The following is a 24,922-nucleotide window of genomic DNA, read 5'->3' as shown; positions in this document are numbered from 1 at the left end:
CAGCGTAATAATAGTGAAAGGAAAACAAAGTTAATAGATTTAGCAGTTTTGATACTGCTCGCATGCTGATAGATGCCTTCGGATTTTTTTTCCCTGTGGTTAAGGATCTATTTAGACAGAGGTCAGATTAATGCATATATCGGTTTCTATAATAAACTGCGTAAGGATTAGGTTACCCGTTTTGCATACAGTTGTGAAAAACTGTAATTTAAGTACCCAAGCCCATAAAAGGGTAATAAACAACTCCAGTACCATCAATATGATTGGTTGAGGGCACTTTTTCTCTGATTGTGAGGCAGTACGTAACATAAGTGGTAGCAGCAGATGCCTTTTAATTGAAAAGCGATCTGAAATAAATTTTGCACTTGAGAAGAGAACGTGGCATCCTCCATCTAAGGGTTGTGCTGGAGAGACGTGAGCAGAAGATACACCCATCCTTGCTTAGTATTTACTGTGCTGGGGAGGGGAATGCTGAAAGGCAGCAGAATGCAGCTTTCGGACTGGCTAATTTTTATGTATAGTACAGAAATATAAAATGGAAAGTATGATTAATTTTTCAATTTCTCTCTGCAGATATCTAATAATTGTGCCCATGGACTGCCAAGGGCTCCCATTAAAGATTTAAAATGCAAAGAGAGGTAGAATCAAAAAGATGGTATTTTGGATTAAATAATGTAAAATAACTGTAGGGCAATAGCAAAGTGAAAAGCTATTGGCAAAATAAAAGCGTGGTGTCAACTCTCCTTGAGACAGACTTAAACATTTACGCGCTCACGTTCATCTTCTTGTAGCTGGGATTTTAACCAAAATACAGCGGGGCTGCTTAAGCCAGCTGTGGTGTTAAGGATATATTTGTAAGCTTGCAGGTTTTACTGTGCTCGTCCTCAACAGAGTGATGAAAAACGCAGCACGTGATTCCTTGTTAGAAAAATCTACATGGGCAGAGTGGCAAGGGCTCACGTTTGTTGTGCAGCGTTTGAGACTGTGTTAGCAAACTCCGTGGCATAACGTGTCGTTCATTAAGTACCAGCAGACACGGCGTGGCCAGCCAGCATTTTGCAACAGCTTTGTGCAATGTGCTGTTTTTGTTAAGCCTCAGAAAAGGGGATGCTGCAGCCGTAGCGTAGAGAGGCTGTCAGAAGGGTCCAGCTGGACTTTTCCTCCCTTTTCTGTACTGTCTTTATCACTTTGCTCAGTTCCACATAATAACATCTTCATCTGAGATTGCTGTGGCACAGGGGAACTGCATTTGTTGATCAAATTTGGCTGGATAACACTGTGATCTCGTATCCTGAAGTGCGGAGATGTGCCTGGAATACGCAAGCATAAAGCTGGCCCCTTGATTGATTGATTCTGCCTGTCACAGAACAAGATAACTGGATCAGTAAATACCCTGTGCACTTCAACTTCATCTACACAATCAAAAGTGAGGGCATCATGGGGCTGAAAAGCACCGAGGCATGATGGGAATATCTACATTTCAGAGTGATAGCCAGGAACTCGCAGAAAGAGAGGCACAGAAGGAAAAGGAGATTTTCCTGTGTGTTTATACACGAAGAGCAGTGAAAAGCGCATTAATTTCTGTGTGTTTGCAGCGTGTCTGTCTCTCCGTGGATTTATTTCAGTTTCACGTTGGTGTAAGGCTGCTGCTGGCGGTGGTGTGAAGCCAGCATAAGGCAGGAGTAAAACAGATGAATCAGAGCGCGGGTATTTCAGGGAAAGGATGTTATCTGGGGGCTCTGCTGGAAGGTAGCATCTCGTCGGGTGCAGCCCGGTGGAGTTGTGCAGCCGGCTGAGGCTGCTGCCTGCTTTGGCAGCTCCCAGGGCTGTTCTGAGCACCCTGAGTTCATAGCACGGGATCCAGCCCGCTCCGTGGGCGGTCCGGGTTGTGTTCGGATCGAGAGCTGAGAATAGAGGCACCAGAAATAAAGGGCTAAAGGTGACAGGTGGCAACATTTACATGAAAAGGCCGCATTTTAAAGCGAAAGAAAATGGAATATGAGCAAAGCGGGCGGGATTCAAAGAGTTTCAGTGTGTTTTACCTCCTTGTTATGGCGATGCTGTGCTCTGAAAACTGTGCTCCTGCAGAAGTCGGTGCAGGGCTGAGGCTGGGAGCCCATGCCATGGGTGCCGTGGGCAGCTCTGCCTGCACGGAGCCTCACCGGGGGCTCAGCTGCCCCAGCATCATGCATAAAGCCGGATCCCTCGAGCATCAGGTGCTGCCTGTTTACTTGGAACGCGTGTGGGTTGTTTGCCCCTAGCACTGTCTCTGCCTGGCTGTGGTTTCAATAGCTGCATCACTCCCAAGTTTGAAAGGATGAAACAGTTGACTGCGGGCTCGCTAAATGATCACTGCGTGTCTCTCTGGACTTCCTGACATCCCCTATATTGAGGAAGGTCACAAACTGTATTATAGGGTACTTTGCATCTGCTTCCTTTCCTTATCTGCATTGTGACAAAAGTTGGCTACAACTACAGTTGGCAGACTGTTGCCTTGTTCCTGAAACGTGGCAAAACTGAAGGGGAACTTTAAACAAAGTCCAGCCATTAAATAATCTGCTATTCCAGCAGCCACTAGAAATACAGAAATTGATAGTAGCTGCAGAGCAGTGGTACGTCAGTCAGTTGGAATTGTTCTGCAGAGAAAATACAGTAAGGAAAATCTTGCACCTGTTAATTTAAATGTGCTGACTGCAACTATTGGGTATTTATGACTTTGGGAACACAACAGATGGCAAAAAAACAACTGGTAGTACAACACAACAGCCGAAGATGGGCTCAGATTAGCCCGTGGCCACAACATAAAGAACGTTTTAAATGCTAGAAACCGTCGTGCATCATTTCTCAGTGAACAAAAGGTTGCAGAAGTGGTAGGCACAGGGTGGGTAGCGTGGGGGATGCAGGAATGAAGTTGCGAGGACAGGGGCTGCAAGTGGCCGGAGCCCTTCTGAAGGAAGTCGTGCTTCCTCTGTCTTGTGCACCTCTGTCCTCGTTCCTCTCTCCCCTTCAGCTGGGTGGAGGTTGTTTTCATGAAGCACCTCAGTGAGAGAACTCCTGGCTGTGACATGGCAACCAAAGGTGCGGGGAGTTCATGGCTCTGAGGGTGGTTCTGCACCCCTCCGCCATGGGCCCTGTTTTCTTTGGCTGGAGCTTTTGACAGGGCTGACATATTTATGCACGGAGCTAGTGTTTAGCTTGGAATTTTACACGTATGAATGATGAACTAAACAGAACTCATTTATTTTTTTCCTTCCTTCTGTAGCTTTTTTTCTTTGAAACGTGAGGTTATACGCTGCAGACAAGTCCCAGCATATCCACCCTGTGCTTGACCACCAGAATTAATAACTAGCCACATTCCTTGATGATTCTATAGGGATTGGAAGCTAGGCAGCCGAGTTTGCTATGCAAGAGAGTTAATAAAAATTTTCATTGCTGGAGGAAAGCTTATATACAGTAGTCTGTTTGTCCTGTATTTCAACCACCTGAGTCAGAGCCAAAAAAGCAATTGTCTACTACATATTTCAAACAGATGCTGAGGGGTAAAAGGAGTGACTAGAATTCACAGCAATAAAATGCTGCCTCTTTAAGTTCCCTTGAAGGAAGTGAACCCATAAAATTTTTGCTGCTGACTTGTTTGTCCAGTTCTTTGAAGTATTTAACATTAATTTAGTCTGCAAATCATTGCCACCTCAATTTTTCATTGAAGTATTGAAGCCTGTTAAACACATAACCTTGGAGTGGGCAAAAACCCGATTCCTGTAGCAGATAGATTCATTTAGCAGTTATCCATTTGAGAGCTTATTGCTGAAGCGGGTGGTACGGTGTACTGTGGGTGTTGGCAAAGGAAAACTTTCTGCATGAGTTTGGTTTTTTATGAGTACTAATTCCACTTGCAGCAGGTACGTGTGCTGTAAGGGGTGGTCTTTGCCTGTCCCCCCCCTTCCCCCCATCGCCCCTGTTTGTTCCTTACTCCATGGCAGCTCGGGAGTGGGATGGGGTTCAGTGGGGAACCTTTGCCTGTGCTGTGCTTTGGGCAGTTTCTCCTGAAAATGGAAAGGAACTGAGGGCAGTCACACTGCATCTCAGATATTCTGTCTTTGAGGCTGTCCTCAGGCTCAGGCGGACATAACATCCTTGAGGTCATCCTCACTGCTTTTCCTTAAGGGATGGTTGGGATCCGTCGGCACATGATTGGTGCCCCGTAATGTTACTGAGCACTGTTATTGCTTCAGGATCCTGACCAAGAGCCTCCTTGTGTCCCCCCTGTTGGCTTCTCCCATTTAAACTGAGGTTCCCACTCTCTGCCAGGGCAGTGGGGCCGCGCAGTCCCATCCCTGTGCTTTGCCCATGGGGCTGCAGCCAGCACACAGCGGTGGCCCCGGCGCAGGACATCGGCTGTCGGGGTGAGCTTGAAAGCACTGCCAGGCTTTGGCTGGAAAAAATATCAGCACGCAGGGTGTCAATTGGAAACCAGCAGGGTGGCAAAGCTACTGCGCCGCGGTGGGAATGCAGCAGCCTCAAGGCCCTTTACACGATTGGTGACACACTGGAGATATTGTTAAATTACCTTTTTTATTGGTTCTTGAGTCTTGTGTCTTAAAAGACTATTATTTGGAAGAGGTCGAGAGAATCCTTCTGTTTAGCTTAGAGATGCAAAACGTGGATGTGGATCCGAACCTGGACTTCTCTGAAGTCCGGGCAGCGTTTGGGGCTGGGCTTTGGGCTGAGCTGATGTGGGGAGCTGGCAGGGCGCTGCTGACCCATCCGCACCCAGTGGGGCAGTGCCAGCTCTGCTCCTTTCCCACCGAGTGGCCTCTGTGGGGCACACGTGTGTGTGTGTGTGTTTGAGGAGGGGCAGGGAGTGTGTCTTAGGGAGAGAAATCAAACCAGCCCATTAAGTGGGACCTGCAGGTGAAACGTTTGCATGGGGTCTTACGGCTGTTCAAAGATTTAAAGAAATGTTTGTGTTTGGTTTTGTTTTCAGCACCAAATATTGAATACAAGAGTTTACTGACTTGTAAACCCACTGACTGTGTTGAGGAGAGGGCTTGGAAGTCTTGGAGCTGGGTTAGGCTCAGTAGGCAAGCAAGGAAAGGGCTTCTTGCAGCCAGTTCTTCTTTGGAATGCTCAGGACTCCTCATGTTTGTTGTTCATGAATGTTGTTTCTGGTGTTGAACTTCCCATGCCCCAGTGCCTTTCCCCATCTGTAGAGTCAGGGTGGTGGAAAAGTGGCTTTTTAGTATTGTTGGAGGACTTCAAGATCATTTCAGAGAGGCTGTGTATTGCTAGCAATCCAAAGGAGAGCTTGGGGCACAGGTTCAGAGAAGGATCAAGCCACTGGTGGAGCACTCAGTTTAGTTCCAAGGCTTCTGGTTGACACTGTGTAGCCAGCACTGTCCCATAGTTCGCATCAGCTCCCAGCGTGGGCTTCCTTTGCTTACAGTCCCGCAGGTTTGTGCATTACAAACTCCCTCTCGGGGTTGTAAACCCTTTGAAAGCAGTCCCTGTGCCTCCTCTGTGCTCCCGAGCTGGCTCTCTGGTGGCAGCAGAAGTTCACTGTGGTTGTTGTAGCACTCTGGAGGAGTGGGAAAAGAATGGGAGAAGATCTTGGTTGGCTAATGAGTGTCAGCACCTTTCCATTGTGTGCTAAGTCCTGAGCAGCAGGCTGTGGTGTACTGAGTGTTGAAAAATGCCATGAGTTGGTAATTGGGTGTTTTGCAGGAAAATCGATGATGTGAAGCAATTGCTGAGGTATCCTTAGATTTTGGTATTTTTGTCTGCATTATCTATTAGTTTATCTGATAGGGCCATATTTAAATGAAGAAAACCAGCATGAGGAAGTAAGAGGATAGATGACAGCTTGTTTGCTCGTAATTTTCCACCAAATGCAGAGAGAGATGACCATTATCTTTTTAAGCTGCATTTCCTTTCTGGCACCCTTTTGTTGCTCATCTGCAGGAGGTGGCAGTGCTGGGGCACGTGTGTCACGCAGGGTCAGAACGGGCAGAAGCAGAGCCTGGGGACCCCTGAGCACCACCAGTATTGGGATTTGGAAGCTGTGGGCGAAGAGAGCAGTGATAAGGATGCAGAAGTGCATCACCTCTGGCTGCTCGTGGGGTCTGTTGCCTCCCCAGGAAGGTGAGGTTAACCGGTCCTCGTAACAGAAGTGCTCTCAACTTTAGGATGGCAAAAGCAACTTTCACTGTTGCCAAGCTCTGCAGGAGGGGAGCAGCCCCTCTGTCCAGGGTGGAGCCCCTGGTGGAGCATCGTTCACCATGTTCAAAATGCATCCACCAATAACCCAGATTATGGGCACAATAAAGGTAGTGGCAGATTCCTCCTAACTCTTCCCTTCCTGTATCAGTGATGCACATTTGCGAGGCAGAGCTTTGAGTCAGCGCTCCTTCATTTCTCTCTTCTGGTCGCTCCCAGGGGAGAGAGCCTCCTGGTAATAGGAGCTGCATCGGTTCAGAAAAGAATACAGTTCTGTTCCCTTCTCAAATGACATATGACTATCAGGCATCTCATGAGCTCTCTGAGTGGGCACATGAATTGAACCTTTTAGGAGTCGCAGTGATTAATGGCCTGGTGGGTAGGAAGCACTCGTTACAGGTCTGGGATCTGCTGCTGGAATTAAGTAACTGCCACGGCAGTGATGCCCTCATCCCCTTCTGAGCTGTGCTGTGAACGTCACCAGCATGGCGAGAAAAAGGAAGCAAAGTTCACCGCAGGGTGGGTTAGGGGATTTTTATACTTTTGTTTTTGTTGCTGACGTGTGGGTGTGAGGTTTGGGTTTTTTTTTTTTTTTTTTTGGTGTTGTTTTTTTTTTGTTTGTTTGTTCAGCACAAACACAGGAAATGTTCTGATGAGCCCTATAAGTTAGCCCTTCTTGCCTTGCGTGGAAGCAATTCAGAAGGACCGTGGGCATGGTGGTGTGGCTGCAGTGCTCACGTCCTGCTGGCGCCCGCGGGTGGGCTGAGCTGCTGGGGGGATTTTTCCCCTACACGCGGTGTTCTGCAAGGGATGGAGGCCACGAGGCTCACCCAGCCCGTGCCTTGCAGGAAGCCGGGTCATGCTCCCTTAGGCCAGCCCTGCAGCACAGACCAGAAGGCAGAGGGCTTTCTGTGTGCTGATGGGAGCTGAGGGTGCAGCCTCAGAGCGCAGGGCAGGGGGCGATGCCAGCCCACCCCCTGCACATATTGTCTTGTGAGATCTGTGCGTGTTCCTTCTCTCCTCATCCTCTCTGCTGGGCTGTCCAACCGGCGCAGCAGCTGGCAGTGACAGGGTGCCCAGCAGCACGGAGCGCAGGGTTTGCTTCTGAGAGCAAAATGGTGAAGCAGGTTTTTTGTTGGTTTTTTTTTTTTTTTTAACTTGATGTTCTGTATTAGACGTAGACTGTTTTTAAACATCAGCATGTGTTCTTCTGCTTTGATGTTTTCCACAAAGAGGATTCTGCCTTCCACTTTAACAAATAGTCCCATGTTCCCCTGCGTTGCTTTATACTCCTAATGATGCTGCTTACTCAAATAAATGCATACACGCACATGCATTTAAAATGCAACATTCCCCACTGAAACAGAACAGAACTGATCTTTTTTAGTGATCTCCTGTGCCGGAATGTTCATGTTTTGAAATTAAAATGGATTCTCCTTATCTTCTCGTAGCCCTTTGATCCATTGCCTGTGGCTGGATGGTGGCGGTGGGGGCTGGGGAAGCCCGGTATTGTGTGGCACCGCCAGCACCGCTCTGCCCGTGCTCAGCCCCCTGTGCCCACATCCCTCTGTGGGATGCTTCAGGCCATGCCCCGAGCACACCGTGCTGCCTGAAGTCCTCCTGCGCTGGAAGCTTCTGGGAACTCTGCAGCAGTGCCTGCTGTCCAGACATCCAGACATCCCCGCTCCTTTCCGTCCTGCAGGGACTGACCTGGGAGCTGGGCTGGGCTCCCCGCAGCCGTCCCGGGTCCACAAAGGTTTGGTTGGCTCTGCTTTTCCCAGTGGCCGCTCGGTTTGCAGTTGGTTGCAAGCGGTGAACTGAAGAGCTCGAACCTTCCTGCCAGGTCTGTGCATGCCAGTGCTGTCACAACCAGTCTCACTGATGAGTCAGTTCCTTTTCTTCCCTTTTTTAACAACGAGCATGCAGCTAGTGCACCCATTAGTGTGTGCAGGGGGCTGGCGTAGAGCTGCGGAGACACATGTGCATGTATCAGATGCTGAAGAGCGGCGTTCTTGTTATAAATATAGCTCTGCTGTGTTCCTACTTACATTTCAATTTTATAATCCGTTCCAGAAGATTTGGACAAAAATACCGTAGTGTGAGAGAGCGTTAGATTCTGGATTCTTCACATAATAATTCTTAGCGAGGAAACTAGTAAATAAAGCTTCAGCATGGGCAAGGTGACATCTTCCCTACTTCGAGGAGTTGGACTTGGGGTGTAGATTTATGGAGGGTAAAATAAAGGACGAGGAGAAACAGGAGCAGAACTGTGTTTTATTTTTTTAGTTTATTGCTAAAATGTATGAATCGGCCTTTTTTGTTTGTTTTATTGGGGTGATTATATACGGTCTATCTTTACGTGTATACGTTTTAGAGCTGGTGGGCCCGCCGTGATTAAATGTTTGCTTTGAATACGTGTCCGGCGTGCTAACTTCTCACAGCAGAAAGTTGTTAAATGCATTTTTATACGAGGGAGGCAAAAAAAAAAAGAAGATTGTTAAGTGTATGGAAACCCTTATTGGCTGAATTATATAACTGAATTCATTCAGCATGCTCGGTGGATCTTGTTCTCCTTTCAGTATTGCCACTCTGTTCATCACCCCTTTTAGTGCTTTAGGCATATGGCATGCAGTACATCCAGGGAAGTGTCAACAATATGGCATATGTTATACATACTGATCTTGATACACCGTAGAAAATAATGGGCCTAACTTTAAAAGGCACAGTGCTAAGAATAGAGCGTGCTGCAACATGCAGACAGCGAATCCGCCATGAATGTCATGTTTGAAGACAAGAAGAGCTGTAGTTTTCGTTCCTCCTGTGGCTCGCGGTGCCTCGGCGTTCTGCACAGCAGAGACGTTGTGGTCGGGTGGGTGCAGGTGGGGGCACCTCTGCAGGACGTGGGCTCGGTGGGCACAGCAGCCATGTGCACAGACTGCACTGCGGTGCACTCGTGGTGCATTTCGGCGCTGGGGTGCACTGCAGCGGGGACACAGAGCTGTGTGTGTGTCTGACGCGGTCTGCAGGGACGGGGCCTGGGGCCGTGCTCAGTGCCCAGGAGCCAGCAGAGGGGCATGAGAGCTGGCACTTGGCTCCGTCCCAGTGCTGCCAAGGAGCTGCACGGCAGATTGTTCTGCCTGCATTAGGAGCATGGCAATGGGAGTGAGCGGCTGCGGGCTCCTGCAGAGGGCTGCCCTGTAGGGCTGACACGCGAGCAGGGTGAGGTGCCAGCGCTCCTCTGCTCCCTCTGTCTCTCAGGTCCCTCTGTTGCCCTGCTCCCTGTTCAACAGCAGCCTGATAACATGCCTAAAACAAGATTACAGAAAAGTGTAAACCAAGGGTCCTGAAGATTGTTCGGAGGAGTTCCATCTTTAGAATAAATGATTCATGCCACGCTATACGTGTGTGTGTGTGCGCGTATGTGTGTGCCGGCACTGCTGCTCGCTGTGCTGCACTGGCTCTGGAGCTGCAACATCTGAAGTGCAGAGGAGCAGTGAGTGCAGGAAGAAATCCCTGCTTTCCAACAAAGAACGCGTGCTCCTCTGCTATCTGAGTGGCCGGTTTGGCTATTGGTGGTATTGGCAGAACTGCGCGGATCGCCACCGGGATAGAAGGGAACAACAAAATATTTATTTTGAATCTTCGCTGAATGCTGAACGTTTTGTGCATGTTTATGAGGGTTAAACATTAATAGCAGATGTTGTTAATGAATAGAAGGCTAGAGCCTGCTTCCGAGACCTTTCAGCTCGTACATGAATTTTCTGGTCGATGACAATACTTGTAACACGCCTAATTACGAAGCAGTGTTCTAATCAAGCCTTGAATAACCGAAGAATTTCCCCTCCTCTTTTGCGGTTATTTCAGTGGCACACGCACAGATCGCTTCAGTGCCTGCACTTATTCGTAGTGATTCTTCTTTTCTTAGAGCAGCCGCCGAGGTTTCCCCCCGCGCAGCCCATGCCGTGGCGCGGAGCGGCGGTGCTGCCCACCGGCGTGCTGCCGGCCCCGAGCTGTCCCGCCTCGCCGTGCTTCCAGGTGAAGTACGTGGAAGTGATTATAGGTAATAAATATCTTTTTTTTTTTAACTTATTGCAGAGGCAGTTTTTCCCCTGTTAATGAGGGTAATTTGACTTGGTTGAAGGATTGCAGTTCTTAAGAATTAATGCAGCAATCCAATTCAAAGATTTAAAGAGATCTAAGATTTTTCACAGGTCGTGTGCTTGTGAATGTGCTCCTATCACATAGCAGCTAATGGACTTGAACAACAGTCTGTCATTTACTGTTACCTCAGTGTATAGCAGCTTTGCCCTTGATAGCAAGTATACTTTCCCAGCGGCGCGGGTTATTTCGGAGCGCGGTGTGTGGGTACCACTTTGAGGAGACAGGATCCAATTTCTAACGGCCCTAATTACTGCACTGAGCAAGGTTGCCTTTCTGACTTATTTAATTAAGCATTTGGATCCTAATCTGCACAATTGGAAGTATTTTATGCCCAAAGAGCCGATTCCTCATTTTTTTTTTCTAATTTGTCTGTACGTGTACACGTACATAAAATAATTTCAGCATTGTGTTTTCCCTGTATCAATGCACGGGGATTAATTACACAAGTACAGAAGTGTTAGGCGCCAGTTTCCATAAGGTCCCATTATTTTTAGGGATGCATTATTATCTTTTTACAGTGTTTTGTAATGACTTATTTGTAAATGCTGTTGGAAATGCTCTAATTTCTTGATCCTATTATGCTCCTGGATATTAAAAATCCTATTTTAAGGTAATTAGAAGGATTCTCTTCTATTTAAATGTGTGTTCTCTAGACAGTGTCACTCTATACTCTGCACATGAGAACCTTTGTTCCTTAATTAGAAAAAGGACTAGAGCTCATTAATTGTGGGTACAAAGTGGTGTCTGCTCAAATGGAGAAGCAATAATACAGTTTAAATAATGATTGATCCTACATTTTAAGTCTTGCACTGTTTCGTATCGGTAGTGATAAATAAGCAATATACAGTGCAGTTTCCAAAGCGCCGTGGTACGGTTTTTATTGAAAGATCTCTTTTTGCAAGGATAAACCTCTGTGGGGCACGATAAATAAAGGATGGATGGCACATGCACTGCACCTGCCATTTAGAAAAGTCAGCATTTGTCACCAGCCGCACCATCGTGATAGCTGAGATGCGGGGATAACTCCACCCCGTGCTTCACCAAATGAAGCAATGGTGGAAGCTGCGCAGTCAAAAGCAGTTTGGATCTCGGCCTTACGGAGCTTTATCGTGATGAAAAGAACATTTTAATTACTGCTCGCAAACAAGATGAGTTATAAACGTTTGAGTGTTTCACAGGGTGTTGCTTTGGAGGCCGGAGACGGGTGTACTTTGTTCTCTGGTTTACCATCTTCCGTCTGTCCCCTTGGGAGGGACAGGAGTGGGAAGGTGGCCCTGTACCAGAGGCCGGTGGCCATCAAAGCGTGCAGCGGAGGCGGTTCCCAAAATCAAGGTCTGGCACTGAGCTTGGTGCTCCTGCTACCCTCCTGGCAGGGTGGGACGTGAGCTTGGGGCTGAGGTCTCTGGTCACTGCTGGCTTTCCCCAAACGTGGGTTGGGGATGGCGTGCCGCTGGGCCCCCACCTCACCTCCAGTGTTGAAGGAGAGCAGGTCTGATTTTCCTTATTTCTTAAACCTGGTGAAAAACCACAGTAACAAAGCCGAGCGTTTCTTGCAGCAGGGACGGGGAGGCTGGATGCTGGAGTCAGGAAGCTGCTTTTTCCTGCTCGTGGCCTCGCCGATCCTAATGGTGCGTGCTGCAGGCAGGGTGCACGTTTCACTCCGAGTCTGTCAGCTCCAGAAAATGAGGGCTTTCAGGGTAACCTTCTGTGCTGCATTCCTCCTGGTGAGAAAGAAAAATAGTTTTTAAAAGATAAAAAACCTGTTCTTCAATTGACTATGCAAAAATCTTATTGCGGTATTTATTCCAAACCTGCACACATAATGTTCAGTCAAGGAGAAAACAGCAAAAAACAGTTGTTGATGGACTTAGCAGAGAACTGGATTAAATAAGCATTAGTCTACTGAAGCTGATTACAGGAATATGAAAATGCAGTATCTTAATGGTACATATTTTCATGTGGCAGCTCAGTTGCCTTTCATTTTGCAGCTAATATGTCTATTCTTATGAGTCATTTACTTCTTTAATTACCTTTTGCAGGCAAGGCACCATGGTATATTAATGTGAATGATTTTTACTGCCAGTTTATCATACAATGCCCCAGAAGTTGAAAGGCGTAATTGACTTGGAAGAGCAGCTCATGAAGGAAACAATATTTAGTTGACAGTTTTCCTTGTACTCTCTGTTGACGTTTATGAGTTTACACTATGCTAAAGGAGTAATAAACACAATTTTCTTTCAATAACAGGAAAGAGTAGCTTTTAAAATACATTTGTGGAAAACAGATTTGTTCATTTCTTGAATAATATAAAATAATGCGTTTCCGGCGATGAGATGTATATAAGATTGTCAATTGAATTAAACCTTGGAAGGTGCATTTACAACCTGCCTCGGAGCGTTAAAAGATATTAGGGTGCATATGAATGGAATCAATTTAATGAATATTTAAATTATACGCAGATTTGGATAAATCACGCTCAGGCCCGCGCGTGAGATTGCTTGGCGGCCTGCTGGTGCCTCCGAGTGCCCAGGTTCCAGGTGGGAATTCCAGGGAAGGAGTCCCCGTTCCTGGAGATGGAGGAGCGCTGGCAGAGAGCCCCCAGAAGCCTCCAGGGGGGGGGATTACGGCGGGAGCTGTCTGTAACCTCCCCGAAGCCGTGGGCTCGAGGAAGCTTTAGCATGCAGCCTCGCCATCCGTCAAAGCCCATTTTCCTCTGGAACGCTCCTTTTATTGAATTGACCTTGTCAAATCGCACATCCTCATTTCAGGCATCCCTGGGACCGTGCACAGGTACGATTAATCATCCCGCCCCTCTTTAATTAATTTAAAGGCACACATCCCCACGGCAGGCGCTCGCTGCGCGGCTCGCACAGAGTTAAACTTTTCACAGTTTTCCGCGATTGTTTGCAGTTCAGCCCTGCGCAACATAATGAAAGTTTTCGAGCCATCTGTTGTTAAGCTGGCGGTGAGCAAGGCCAGTATATCCAAACAGAGCGCTGGCCTGCTGTAAACCCAACCTGTCAGTTCGGCATAGCTGCGCTGACCCTGCCGGGCGCGGGGCCGCCGCCGTACCAGGCACGGGCTGCGCGCCGCTTCCTCGGGACGGCGCGGGGGGACCCTGTTTACTTTTTCCACTTAGCGTTCCTCCCACAGCCCTGGGCTGGTTTATACTAAATCTTTACGTTGACACTGTTTTTGCAGCGCCGAAGTTTTTTCTTTCTTCCTTTCTTTTTTTGTTTTTTCCCCAGGGTGAGGGGAGGACCCCACCGTTGGTGGAATGGCAGCTTTTCAGAGAGGAGCTGAGGACCAGCTGCTTTGTGCGTGTGCGCTCTGTGTTGTCTCTCCATAGCGAGAGGCATGTTCACGAGCATCCCAGCTCCCACTGTTCCCTTTGTTGTGTTATTTCAGGTCGGTCCCTCGTTTGCTTCTGAGGGTTGGGAGCAGCAGTGAGGTAGGGCGCAGCACCAGCGCCCACTGTCCTGCCACAGGCATCCGGGTGACATCTGAGTGACATCCAGATGCCTGCAGCAGCCTTCCTCCTCCAGCTGGCCTTCCCTCGGCTGGGTAATAGGGAGTTTGAAACTTTCTGAGCAAAACAATGGAGATGGGGTGGAAGTGTCCCCTGCTAGCAGGGGTGTGGGGCCGGGTGCTGCTCTGCTCCCCTGTTTGTGCTCTGTATGCGCTGGGCTGGCCGCCCCTCCTCTGCCTGTGCTCCTGCTGCTCTTGTTCCGCACGGTTCTTCCATTTCTTCTTCCTACAGAAATGCTGGTTTGTTTATTCCTGTTGGTCCGGGAGATGATACATGTCATTTCCCTGCTAATCTTCAGCCAGTGTAAGCTTTACCCCTTCTTAGGAATGGCATCAAAACACGAAGGGCCCGTGCCAGGAAAGTGAGTATCAGCTATTACCTGTTTCCAGTGTTTGTTTTTTGGACTAGACCAACAGTAAATACCTTCATGCCACCGCTTCTGCCAAAAGAGCTTTTTCTACTCCGTTTTCTGCACTTCAGCAACGCCTGCCCACCTTCCTTCCCTGCTGGTGCTTGGAAAGCAGGGCCGGCTCTCGGTGCCCCCAGCTGCCCAGTGGGGAACGGCTGCGTGGGGCTGCGTGGGGATGTGGGCTCAGCAGCGGGGGCACACAGTGCTCAATTCAAAATGGGAATGACTGCACTTAGGAGGAAACCCCATCCAGCTCTAATCTGTTTGTAAGGTGACTGACACGTAAAGTGCTTTTTTGTTTTAAGGTAGGAGAAAATGCATTCAGGATAGAGTTTCTGGTATAAATGTCAGGTGTAACGCAGTGCACACTCACTCGAAAAGTCAAGCAGATAACCTTGGCATTTAGGGCCGTTGCCTTGGATAAAATGAAATTGTATTTTGTTTTTAAAAAGGAGGACTACATTAAGAGGTCACCTATTAGCCGTGTTTTTGCTGGCTGTCTGAAACTCGGCCCTACTGTCTATTAAACTCAAACCACTGTGTAAACATTCCTGTGTTGTTCCTGGTCTCCACAATGGCCGAGGGGATCAGGTTTCACCTGCCTGCACATCTTCAAGCAATTAAAGCAATTAGCTTGAAGCCATTTCACATTCAAGGTCTACTGTGACATTCAAGTCCAGAAGAAGTCTAAGGGAAGAGAAGGGAAAGGATACGGGAGGGCTGCTGTGCAGTGCTGTGAGCAGATAACACACAGGGGGCTTCCAGACGTGCTGCTAAAAATGAGAAAGGACGAGCACCCAGTGGGCCTCTAAATTGTACCCGTGTTGGGCTGGGAAAAATTACACCCCAGTTATGCACTGGGAAGGAGGGGCAGAAGTGAGGAGGAAGGAGAGAGCAACAGCAGTGCGGTTTTGGGCAGCATTTGTATGAAATAGCATGGCGTCGGTCTCATTTACCAACGTTTCTCCTGGCACGGAGATGGTGCTTTCCTTCTAAGTTATGTGTGAGGATTTCTATTTGGTGTTTACATTGTAAAACTGCCCCCGTTCTGGTTAATGTATCGGTGACAGTGACATTCAGCGCCCAGTTAGGGATTCTAGCAGTACATCTTGAAAGCTGCTATTTTTTAAAAGGTTGGTGCAGATTAGTGGTGACCTTAAAAGATTAAACTAGTACAGTTTAAAGATAAATAATCAGCCTTTAGCACATTAGATAGCTACATAGGCATGACAGAAGGTGACTTTCTTACAACAGTTTCAGGATCCAGGAGGCATTTGTACATTTGTGACTTGGCTGGGCAGGGAGCGGTGTTTTGTAGAAAGCAAGACATGAACTGATTGCAGCACTTCAAATTGGTTAATACGGTTTTAAATCCACAGTTTTCCTGTTGGTTTTATTATGCAGAAGAGGCTAATTTTAAAAGCTCTGCCTGCTGCAAAGGAAGATCTTGCTTTGCTGTCCCGGAGGGTGTTCTTAATCAGAAATAACCGCAGGCTAAATTATAATGTGGAATCCTGCTGCCCTTTAACCTAACACTGCTGCTCGGTCGGTGTTTGTTAACAAACAGCTCTAAGTACAAAATTGTTTGAGAATTACTTTTTCATTATATTTGCTGACTTCAATTAGAATAAGAAGCTTATTTGGGGAAGAAGAATTAAAAATGTATGGGTTTTTCTAGAGAAAGTTTCAGCAATTGTTTCCCTGTGAGCATCGTCTTCGGTGCAGAGCTGTAGGCTCTGTGGCACACGTAATTCAATTGAAATGAAATTATCTTCTGAACCGATGGCGTGCACCAGCGGGAGAGGCAGAGCTCGGGAGCATCCCAGGACTCAGCGCAGTGCAGAGCTGGAGCAGGAGCACATCCCGGGGAGATGGGGAGCAGCACAGGCTGGGGGCTCCGTGCCGGGGGTTGTGCCCGGGCTTCTAACAGAGCAGCCCCGGTCCCTGCCCTGTGCTGCTTGGGGGGCGTGAGCAGCACAGCGTCCTGGTGATCTTTTGCTTTGAATGAGGTGTAATTGCGATGCACGCTTGGTAAACTAATCGGTGAGTTAAGGTGGGGAGCGCTGAGTCGGTGGAGGTGCCCCAACCGCCCCAATTCCCCCCGGTTTGTGTGCAGGAGTGGGAGCGCAGCGGGGCGCAGCGAGGAGGTGATGCCTCTGCATGGCAGATCTTTCCCATTTTTTTTCCAGCCTAGTCTTCTGTTTCTATGATCTGCCTTTTGAACTGTTTTTGTGGCTGATCAGTTCCACCTAATATGTCTCTTGATTTCTGCTATTGTAATACTCAGACGACATGCTGTTCTCTTCATTTTTATAAGCTTTAGATGCTCCTGCCTGTCATATTCTGGCGGTTTATCTTCAGCGTCTGGATTTGCTTTCAGACTTGCATGTCTATCAAGCTGCTGTTGCTTTGAATGTGAGATCAAAAGAAGATGAATTCCAGTAAAAAATTTCCTTGTATGAAGAAAAGATTGGGGGCCTATGTAAACATCCCAGTGACAGCTCCCAATGAGTTATTTTAGCAGAGCATTAGCACCCGGAATGACAGACAGTCCGAGACTACACGCTCGGTAACAAATCAGCCCTTCAGCAGCAGCAGCGCGTTGCCACAACAGCAGTACATTTTCTATAGGCATCCTGTCCCTCTTTCCTATTGAGCGTGGCCGTTGGGTTGCTCATCGCTGCCTGAGCTGCCTTCGGGTGCCCCACTTGACTCTCGGTGACGATATCTGCGTCGTGTCGCCGATATGGCAGACAGAGCTCTGATGGTTGGGTGGGGAGACGGGCGGTAGGCAGCACCACTAAGTGGGGAGTTGGTGGTGGGTGGGAGGAGGCTGTGGGGGAAGGCCGTGCACATGGGATGGATGCTGGCTGCGCGTCCCGAGCCGAGACAAGTTGCATTTTTTTGGTGGCTGTTTATGTTTCAGTTCACGCAGTTGGACAAAAAATAGCTCTTGGGGCCCGGGCAGCCTCACAGGGCGATCCTAAGGGAAAGTCGGGGTGCTGCAGGGTGGGAGAGTCAGCCGTGGCTGAAACAGTGTGCAAACAGCTCAGCCTTTTGCAGAAGTGAGGTGTGTGCTTTGCTGCCGTTTGGTCTGGCTGGGGACGTTATTAGTTCTGCATGTTTCTGCTTAAGGATGGGGGTTTCACAAGGCAGGGTCGCTCTGTCTCTGTGTGTTGCTCAGTGTTACGTCCAGCTCCGACATTACCTGCAAGCTCCGGCCGGTCCCTCGGCCTCGCAGGCAAAGAATTAGTGCAGGAATTCTTGTGGTTTCTTTGTCATTTAATAAAAGCAGACACTGCTACTGTGGAGGCAAAGCCTCCTGCGGAGGGCAGAGCTCCAGCGCCTTCTCCCTGCAGCCTGTGCTCGGCTGCACGGCACTTCCTGTTTATTCAAACATCTTTTTGCCATTCTTCAGCCCCCGCTGCACAGAAACAGCCAGAACGCATCTCCAGCGCAAGGACAGAAATCTGAAGGCAGACAGTAAGAGCTTACTCTGTTCAACTCCTCATTCTCCCCGCGAGCGCTCAGAGCGCAGCAGCGCGCGGCCGGGGCTGAACTTTGCCGTCCCCACTGCGGCAGGAGGGGAACGGCTGGGGTTACAGCCGGGGTTACAGCTGGGGGCTGGGTCTGGCTGCTGGCAGGAGGGAGGGTGTCCAGCACGGGTTGGGGAGCCCTGGTGAGGGCCGGAGCACGGCTGCCTTCAGGTGCCACCAAGCAGCCCGCTGTCACTGTCCCCGCCGCGGTGGCTTCTCTGCATGTTTGTACAAGCAGCAAAAACCAAAACCCAACAAAAAAAGAAGTAACAATAAGGCAGACGCGGCTGTTGTTTGGCTGTTGTTCTGGGGAGGAGGAGAGGTGTGAGCCCGCAGAGTCTTGTTTTGTTTTCCTCAACTTGTTTGCATCTGGCAGCGCTCGCGAACCGGCCTCGCTAATATTTGTACCAATTTCATGCTAATAAAAATCAGGCTGCTGAAACAAGCGTGGCTATTATCTCATTCCTATTACTATTGTTTAGACCTGGTGGTGCTACAGAGGGAGAGGGGAAGCACGCTCCCGCCGGGGAATGGCTGTTCACTTCTCGTGTGAGGGATGTGCTGCAGTTGCCCAGCGTTGTGTGCGTGGTCTTCGGGCTCCGAGGACAGCAGAGGTCCTCCTGGTAACCCGTGTTGCAACGCGTCTGCTTGTTGTTCTCCTCCCCGTTCAAACAGCTTAAAAGGCCGCGCGATATTTCGGGGTCGTTTCTCTCAGAGCCCACCAGGATGGCGGGGAACTTCTTGGGGAGCGTTCTGTGATGCGGACTGAGGGAGGGGGGTGCGAGTGCCTGCCCCGTGGGGCACCCCGTCCTGCCGGGGCCGGCCCTGCCTCTCCCAGCTCCTAGCACAGTTTCACATTTTGAGCTGTAAAACCCCATCTTCCTCAAAAAGAGAGTGAGGGAGAGAGAAATCCAGCTGTGCGCTCAGCCAAACCGCAAGTACAACAAACATATTTTTAAAATATATTGCTAGTCTGGCTTTTTAATGTTCAGAAGTTGTTCTACTTTGCAGGGAAAAAAAATGGTGTTTGCAACTGCCTTAAGGACAATTTGTTTAACAGTAGGAGTAATTGCATGGGGAAAATGGAAAGAGTGACTGAAGTTATTTACTCAGATGTTAGTGTAGGTGTGGGGCAGAGAACTCGCTGTGGGAACAGTGGGCTGCTTTTCTTGGTATCTCAGTCTATTTGATGACCATCAAATTTCCCAGCTCACTGGTTTTGTTTTTTCTGGATGGCATGTTTGATTATTTATCAGAAGGGAAAGGGAGTAGCTGAAGCAAATAAACATGTGACCGAGCTGTGTTTTGTTTTCCACTCAGAAGGCCGTGCCCTTTAACAGATACACAGAAAATAATAAACGTATTGTTTTATGATAAAAGGAAATTATGTGTGTCATTTTCTTTAGCGAGGCCATTAACCCCTTGTGCTCAGTGGTCTCCACCTCCTGGAAGCTTATTAGGTTTGCAGCTGGGAATTAAACGCACTTAAAAATCCCTCTTGTGTGGAATGTTTCCGTGGATTACTGCCTCAGCCCTCTGGATTTGCTTGGATTTATTACGTAGCCGCCTCTGCCTCGGCACATCCACAGCCGTCTCTGAGCCGCACTTCGGGTAGCGGACGCGGGCCGTGCGGGGCTCTGGCTCCTGGAGGGCACTCCGAGCACTGCTGGGGTCCTTCTTCCACCGCTGTGTCCGTGCAGGAGGAGCTGCTGCTGCACTGAGTCCGTTACGGACGGGGTTGTTTTGTGTGATTCTTTTCTAACTGCCAGCCGTGTAGCACATAGCGTGTAGGTTTCCCATGTAATACCGGCTTGGGACGACGCTCATTATCGTCCTTGAATCACTGTCAGGAAGTAAATACAGGTTTGCCTCATCTCTGGGAAGCGAGTTGCATGCTTTAGCTGCTTTTACGGGATTAAAAGAAACAAGTTAAGACTGTCGTGCACATGAAAGGAAACTGAGCTGGGGTTCGTTTCGCCTTGTGCAGGTAGGTATGAGCGTAATAGGCCGACTGCCTTCAAACCTGCCTTTGTGCATCACCAGGGGCTTTGCTTTGAGGGAGGGAGAAATGGCAGTGCAGCTACGGGGGGGAGGCGGGGGGAAGGGCCCGTGAAATAAGGACCTGAAACTTACATGTGACATGAGGAGAAAGAGGAAATAAGCAGCTGGGGGCCAGGTGATGTGGCTGGGGACCAGGAGGGTATCACCAGCTGCCCCCGTGTCCCAGAAGCTAATTTTAGGGGCCAGAATGGGGCTGTAGCCCCCTGGGGACGAGGGACCCAAGGGCAGAGGGATGGCCCTGGGCTGCGGGAGATGAGGGGAGAGAGGTGTGGCACTGTCTGCAGGGTATGGCTTCCTCCTGACCCACAGCAGTGAAGGGTTGGCATGTACCCTGAAGCATCAACATTTGTACCCTGGTTTATATTTTTATCTCTCCAAAGGTAGCTGTAAATGCTCTCATTACTATCTGTACAAGCGTCTAATCCTCTCTTTGCATCCTCCCCAGGCTCCTGGCACTGGTGATATCTTGTGACAGTAAGTTCCAGAGGGTAATTATGAGTTGTGTATTAAGAAAGGAAAAAAAAAAAAATCCCTTTATCTGCTCTAATTTTTTGTTGTTGTTGCTTCCTGATTTGGTTGAACATCCCCTTTCTCTTGCATTGTGAGAAACGGCAACCAGCTCCAGATGTACCTTCTCAGGCCGAGTCACAATTTGTGTACTTTTATCATCTCCCCTCTTACTCATCTCCCACTAAACTAAACACTCCCACCGTTATCAATCTTCCCTCCTATCTGCTGAGGCCTCTAATCACTTTTGTCGCCTCTTTCCAAGCCTCGCCTATTTTTGTGCCCTACCACAGCCTTAAGAACAAGGCTTGGAGCAGTCAGGCAGCAGCGTGCGCCGATGCCCCGCGGTGCGACTTGCAGCGCTGCTGCCCCACATCTGGGGCTGTCCCGGCGCTCTGCTTCCTTCGCTCGGCCGGCAGCGGTGATGAGCCGCGGGGACGGGCGGTGCTGCTGAGCACAGGTTTGTCACAGGATGTTTTGGAAAACAAGCTTGGGCTGTGTTCCTTGTTTTGTTGACCACACGGGGAAGCGTGCGAGCAGCTGCATGCAACATACTATTTGTGCTGTAGCAACAGAAAGGCGCTCTTGCTTCTCCCCCCCACCTTACCCTCTTCCCTATTAAAAAATATGAGAACTTCCCGTGCTTTTGACATCCAAGAAAAACGCTGCTCAGCAGTGAATAGTCCTCCAAATATTCAAAGGTCTGGTTCACTTTTGGATAAACACAGTAGTTCAGAATCTGATCTTGAGCCTACAGAAACGAGCTGGAAATCCCATAAGATTTTTTTCGTCGCTCAGACATAGTTCAGTTCTGGTTCAGTTTGTGCTGGGAGCCAAGATTTGTATCCTTTCTCATTTTACCAGGATGTGTTGGCCCATCCCTCCTTTCTTGCTGGTACAGACTGCTACATGCTGTGAATCTTGACATGCCAAAATAAAGAGAGCCATTTTTAATGTTTGGGAACTTTTTGCCAGATGCTTTTTAAATGGCTTTGATGAGTCTTGACTGTGACTCTTTAGAAGAGGAGACAGAAGGTGTTTTTACAGTGCAGCCGCCTGAGGGTTTCGTTTGTGCCTCAAGAATGGGATTTTTGTAGCCTTTGTCACTGCCGTGGCTGGTTGGAGGCTCACACGTTTTGGGTGCCTGCAGAATTTGACCTCTCCTCCTGCTCTCTGTTGTGCTGTGCTCCCTTCGTGTCTCCTGGTATTTGAAGAAAATACCTCGACCACCTTTCCCCCCACATTGCTGGAATCCGTGGATAAGGTACCAAGTCAAAATCACGTTTGGAGATGAATCCATTCTTTCCTCCTGTGCGAGGCAGGTCCCTGCCACTAAGCAGAGCCCTGCCAGCCTTGGGGATGGGGACAGGGATGGGAGCACCCAGTCTGCTCGTCCTCTGCTGGAATAACCTCATTACCCCCGGGGATGGAGCTGGGCGCAGGCAGCTTCATCTGAGTGGTTTGAAAGGAAGTGTTTCCAGTGCCTTTTTCTGGAGGGGATCTCCACAACCGATAGCCAGGATCTATTCCAGAGGAAAGAAGCTAAGTCTGCTGAAAGAAAAAAGCCTCATCTTCTTTCCTGATGACTGAACTATTCTAGGAGATGCCTCAGCACGAGGCATGCTGCCAGCTCCCTCGCTCTGAGCCTGACCCCCGTCACTTCAGGGACAGGATGTGAGTCGGGGTTTGTACACGTGGTCCTCCAGGTCCCTTCTCTTTTTCCAGCATGGGAATCACCCATTAGTCACTTGGCTACGTGTAGTGTCTGAGCAGAGCCTTCGGGGCCGGCAGATCGCTGTGCTCGAGTGCAGGCTTGCTGCTGCAGCTCTGCTGGCTGGTGGGCCCTTTCTGGGAGCCAGCCTTGCATAGCTGTGGCTGAGTGAGGCTGCAGGAGCCCCCAGCATCCCTCTGTGGCATATTGCAGGGCAGACCTCGGGTTGGGTCTTCAGCTCTTCCCCACCACGGTGCTGGGGAGCGCTGCCGGGGCTCTCGGCCTCTGCTCATTGCGGTGCGTGGCACTGAGGGCCAGGATGGGGGGACAGGGAGGCAGCACATAGCGGCTCACTTCCCTGTTCTGGAAGAAGATGAAGGGGCTGGGTACGAATGTTAGAGGGAATAAGTGCTGCAAGAACATCTGCTTCTCTCTTTTGCATCTTCTACATTTCATTCCTCCTCTTCATTTTGGTTCCTTTCCTATCCTCTCTAGTTGGTTCTTCTCACCTCCCCCTGTTCTGTTCCTCCCAGAGGAACAGCACTACCCACTGCTGTCGCTTTGCACTATTTCTCTTTTTTTTTCCCTTTTGCCTACTGCTCTGCTCCTCGCCGTTTCCACACGTTGCTGGGCTCAGGCTGTCGGAGCAGAGCTGCAGCAGGGCTCCCCTCCAACGTGCGAGTTCCCTCTGCGCACCCGCCTCCTCCCAGCGCTCCCCTACATCTGCTGCTCCCGGAGAGGAGGTGTCGCGGAGGGGAGCAGAGGAGGCAGGAGTGGGAGAGACACGAGGCAGCTCCGAGCCTCGCTGCATCCGGGCGTCGGAGCTTGCGAGCTGCGCCTTGCTGCTCCACTCGGAGCAGCTGCAGAGCGGAGTGGGGTGTGAGGACAGATGGGAGCTGAGAAGGAAGAGAAAGTGCTGGCTGAGCCTAAATTGCCCCTCGTCCCGCTTGGGAGAAACAAAGGTACTTGTCTTGCTCACTGGCAGTGAGGAGCCCTTTGGTTTCAGCTGTGCCGGCGCTGGGGGGCCGTTAGCTGCCATGCTGGCAGTCCCCGTGTGCCTCAAGCTGCTGGGAAAATGGGGAAGAACCAATGGTGGGAATGTGGTGTGCCTGGGGATGTGGAGCCGGGCTCCTCCAGTGATCCCGGCTGCGTGAGGGTGCGTCCGGGCGTTGTTCTGGGAGGGCAGTACGGAGCACCTCAATTCTGCAGTCTGGGGTGGGGTGCCAGCACATTTTTTCCAAGGTTAGTTTTTGGCCTCTGAATATCTTCTGTCTCATCTCCCTCTTCTTGCTGTGCTGTGTTTTGTTTTTTAATGACCATAACTGAAATAATGATGATGTTGACTGGCAAGCAACTTTGCAGATTTTCTGCTTAGACACTTCAGATGGCCGTGGGACCGGCTCTGATGCTGGGAACGCTTCCTTCCTCCTTTCTCAAGTTGCTTTCCTGATGGGCAGCTTTGTCCACCTGGAAAGGCCCAAAATCCTTAGGAATCTGGAAAAGCACATGGGATTTCATTTTGTGCTCTCCCTGCAACTTCTTTGTGCACGGTTCCTCATTCCAGAGGCAGCTGAGCGCCCTGGTATGGCAGGCACAGCTTCTGCTGGGTGCTCATCTCCTGCTCGCCTTGCACCAATGCATGCTCCTCTCCTCATGTCCTCTGCTCCCCTGCCTTCGCCAGAACAGCCTTCCCATGCACAGGTGCAGGAACAAGCTTCTCCTCCTGCTGGAGTTGCTCCCTCGTAGCTGTAGGTCTTCTTAATTCATTAAGAGCTGATTGATATTAATATCAACTCCAGCAGATGGAAAGGGAGGAGCTTGAGGTCTTTTTCCTCAATAGAAATAGGCTGATGGAAAAACAGTTTGGGAGTCACTGCCTTGTTGTACTGGCTCTAGCAGTGGAACAAGTTAGCAAGAGGCTCCGTAGGACTGGATCTTGTTACTGTTTTCCTTATGTACTAATACAGTAAGGAAGTATATGGCATTTTAGCAGCACTTCTATTTTTAAAGTTCTACTCTCTTTTTCCAGTGTATTTCCCTGTCCCAGCTCCCATCCCCAGTCAGGACTTTCTGGTCAGTTGAAGGCAGAGGATGGTGAAACAGAAAGATTGAATTGCTTGCGTGAAAATGTCAAATTACACCAGTAACTTCAGTGATAACAGGGCCGGATGTTCTGGGCAAACAACAGCTGGGCAAACAAGTCGTGTTCTGTCTGTCTTGCAATAATATTGTCTTGGTCATCTCAGACATGTAGTTTGTTTTTTCCCCAGTGCTTCACTAGCTGGCAAACAGGGAAGGATTGCCGCTGCTCCGAGCACAGGGAGAGAGGGTCCAGAGGGGCTTTCTGCCTCTGTACTGCCGTGACTCGGATCTGTGGCGTCATTCAGCGGGTCTGGGTTCACCTCACAGGGAGCTTGGTGCTAACATTTTTCCCAGGTTAGGTGGCCCCAGACGTTTGCTCCCAGATACCATTCCAAGTTTGTGTAATGTCTCTAAAATGCAACATTTCAATTGCCTTCTTACTGTTCTGTTTTACACAAGAAAATCTCCTTATCTCTTGGTGATTTCCTAACGGATAAGAAATCAGCTCAGGACTTTTGCCGTATCTTGCTTTTAGGCGTAGCACAGAGCAGAATCAAGATGACTCGGTTGGTAGCGAGCCTTTTACTGAAGTCATCTTTTGAAATCTGTGTTGATAGCGACCCCAAATCGTTTGCTTCTTGCAGTTAGACAAGAATTGTGGCACTTAGGAGATGCGCTTGCTAGGGGATGCTTTTCTTTCCCTTCCTTCGGTA

General features: G+C 49.3%; 1 protein-coding gene across 39 annotated transcripts in view; it reads left to right on the top strand.

Moving 5' to 3' along the window:
* FOXP1 (forkhead box P1) overlaps nt 1–24,922 on the top strand; it is a 343,452-nt gene that overhangs the window by 209,782 nt on the left and 108,748 nt on the right. The window contains exon 1 of one of the 39 annotated variants that reach the window (XM_046899981.1): nt 17,689–17,795. The exons of 35 other annotated variants lie outside the window; for them this stretch is intronic. The gene's annotated coding sequence lies outside the window, so the exon portion shown is untranslated. Of the gene's footprint in view, nt 1–17,688; nt 17,796–18,694; nt 19,836–22,875; nt 23,370–24,922 lie in introns of those variants that run through there. 3 more of the 39 variants (XM_046899982.1, XM_046899983.1, XM_046899984.1) reach the window with 3 other exon arrangements.

The sequence above is a fragment of the Gallus gallus genome, chromosome 12, assembly GCF_016699485.2.
Source record: "Gallus gallus isolate bGalGal1 chromosome 12, bGalGal1.mat.broiler.GRCg7b, whole genome shotgun sequence".
Lineage (NCBI taxonomy): Eukaryota > Metazoa > Chordata > Aves > Galliformes > Phasianidae > Gallus > Gallus gallus.
The sequence above is the reverse complement of the archived record's forward strand: the minus strand, read 5'-3'. Positions and strand labels throughout refer to the sequence as shown.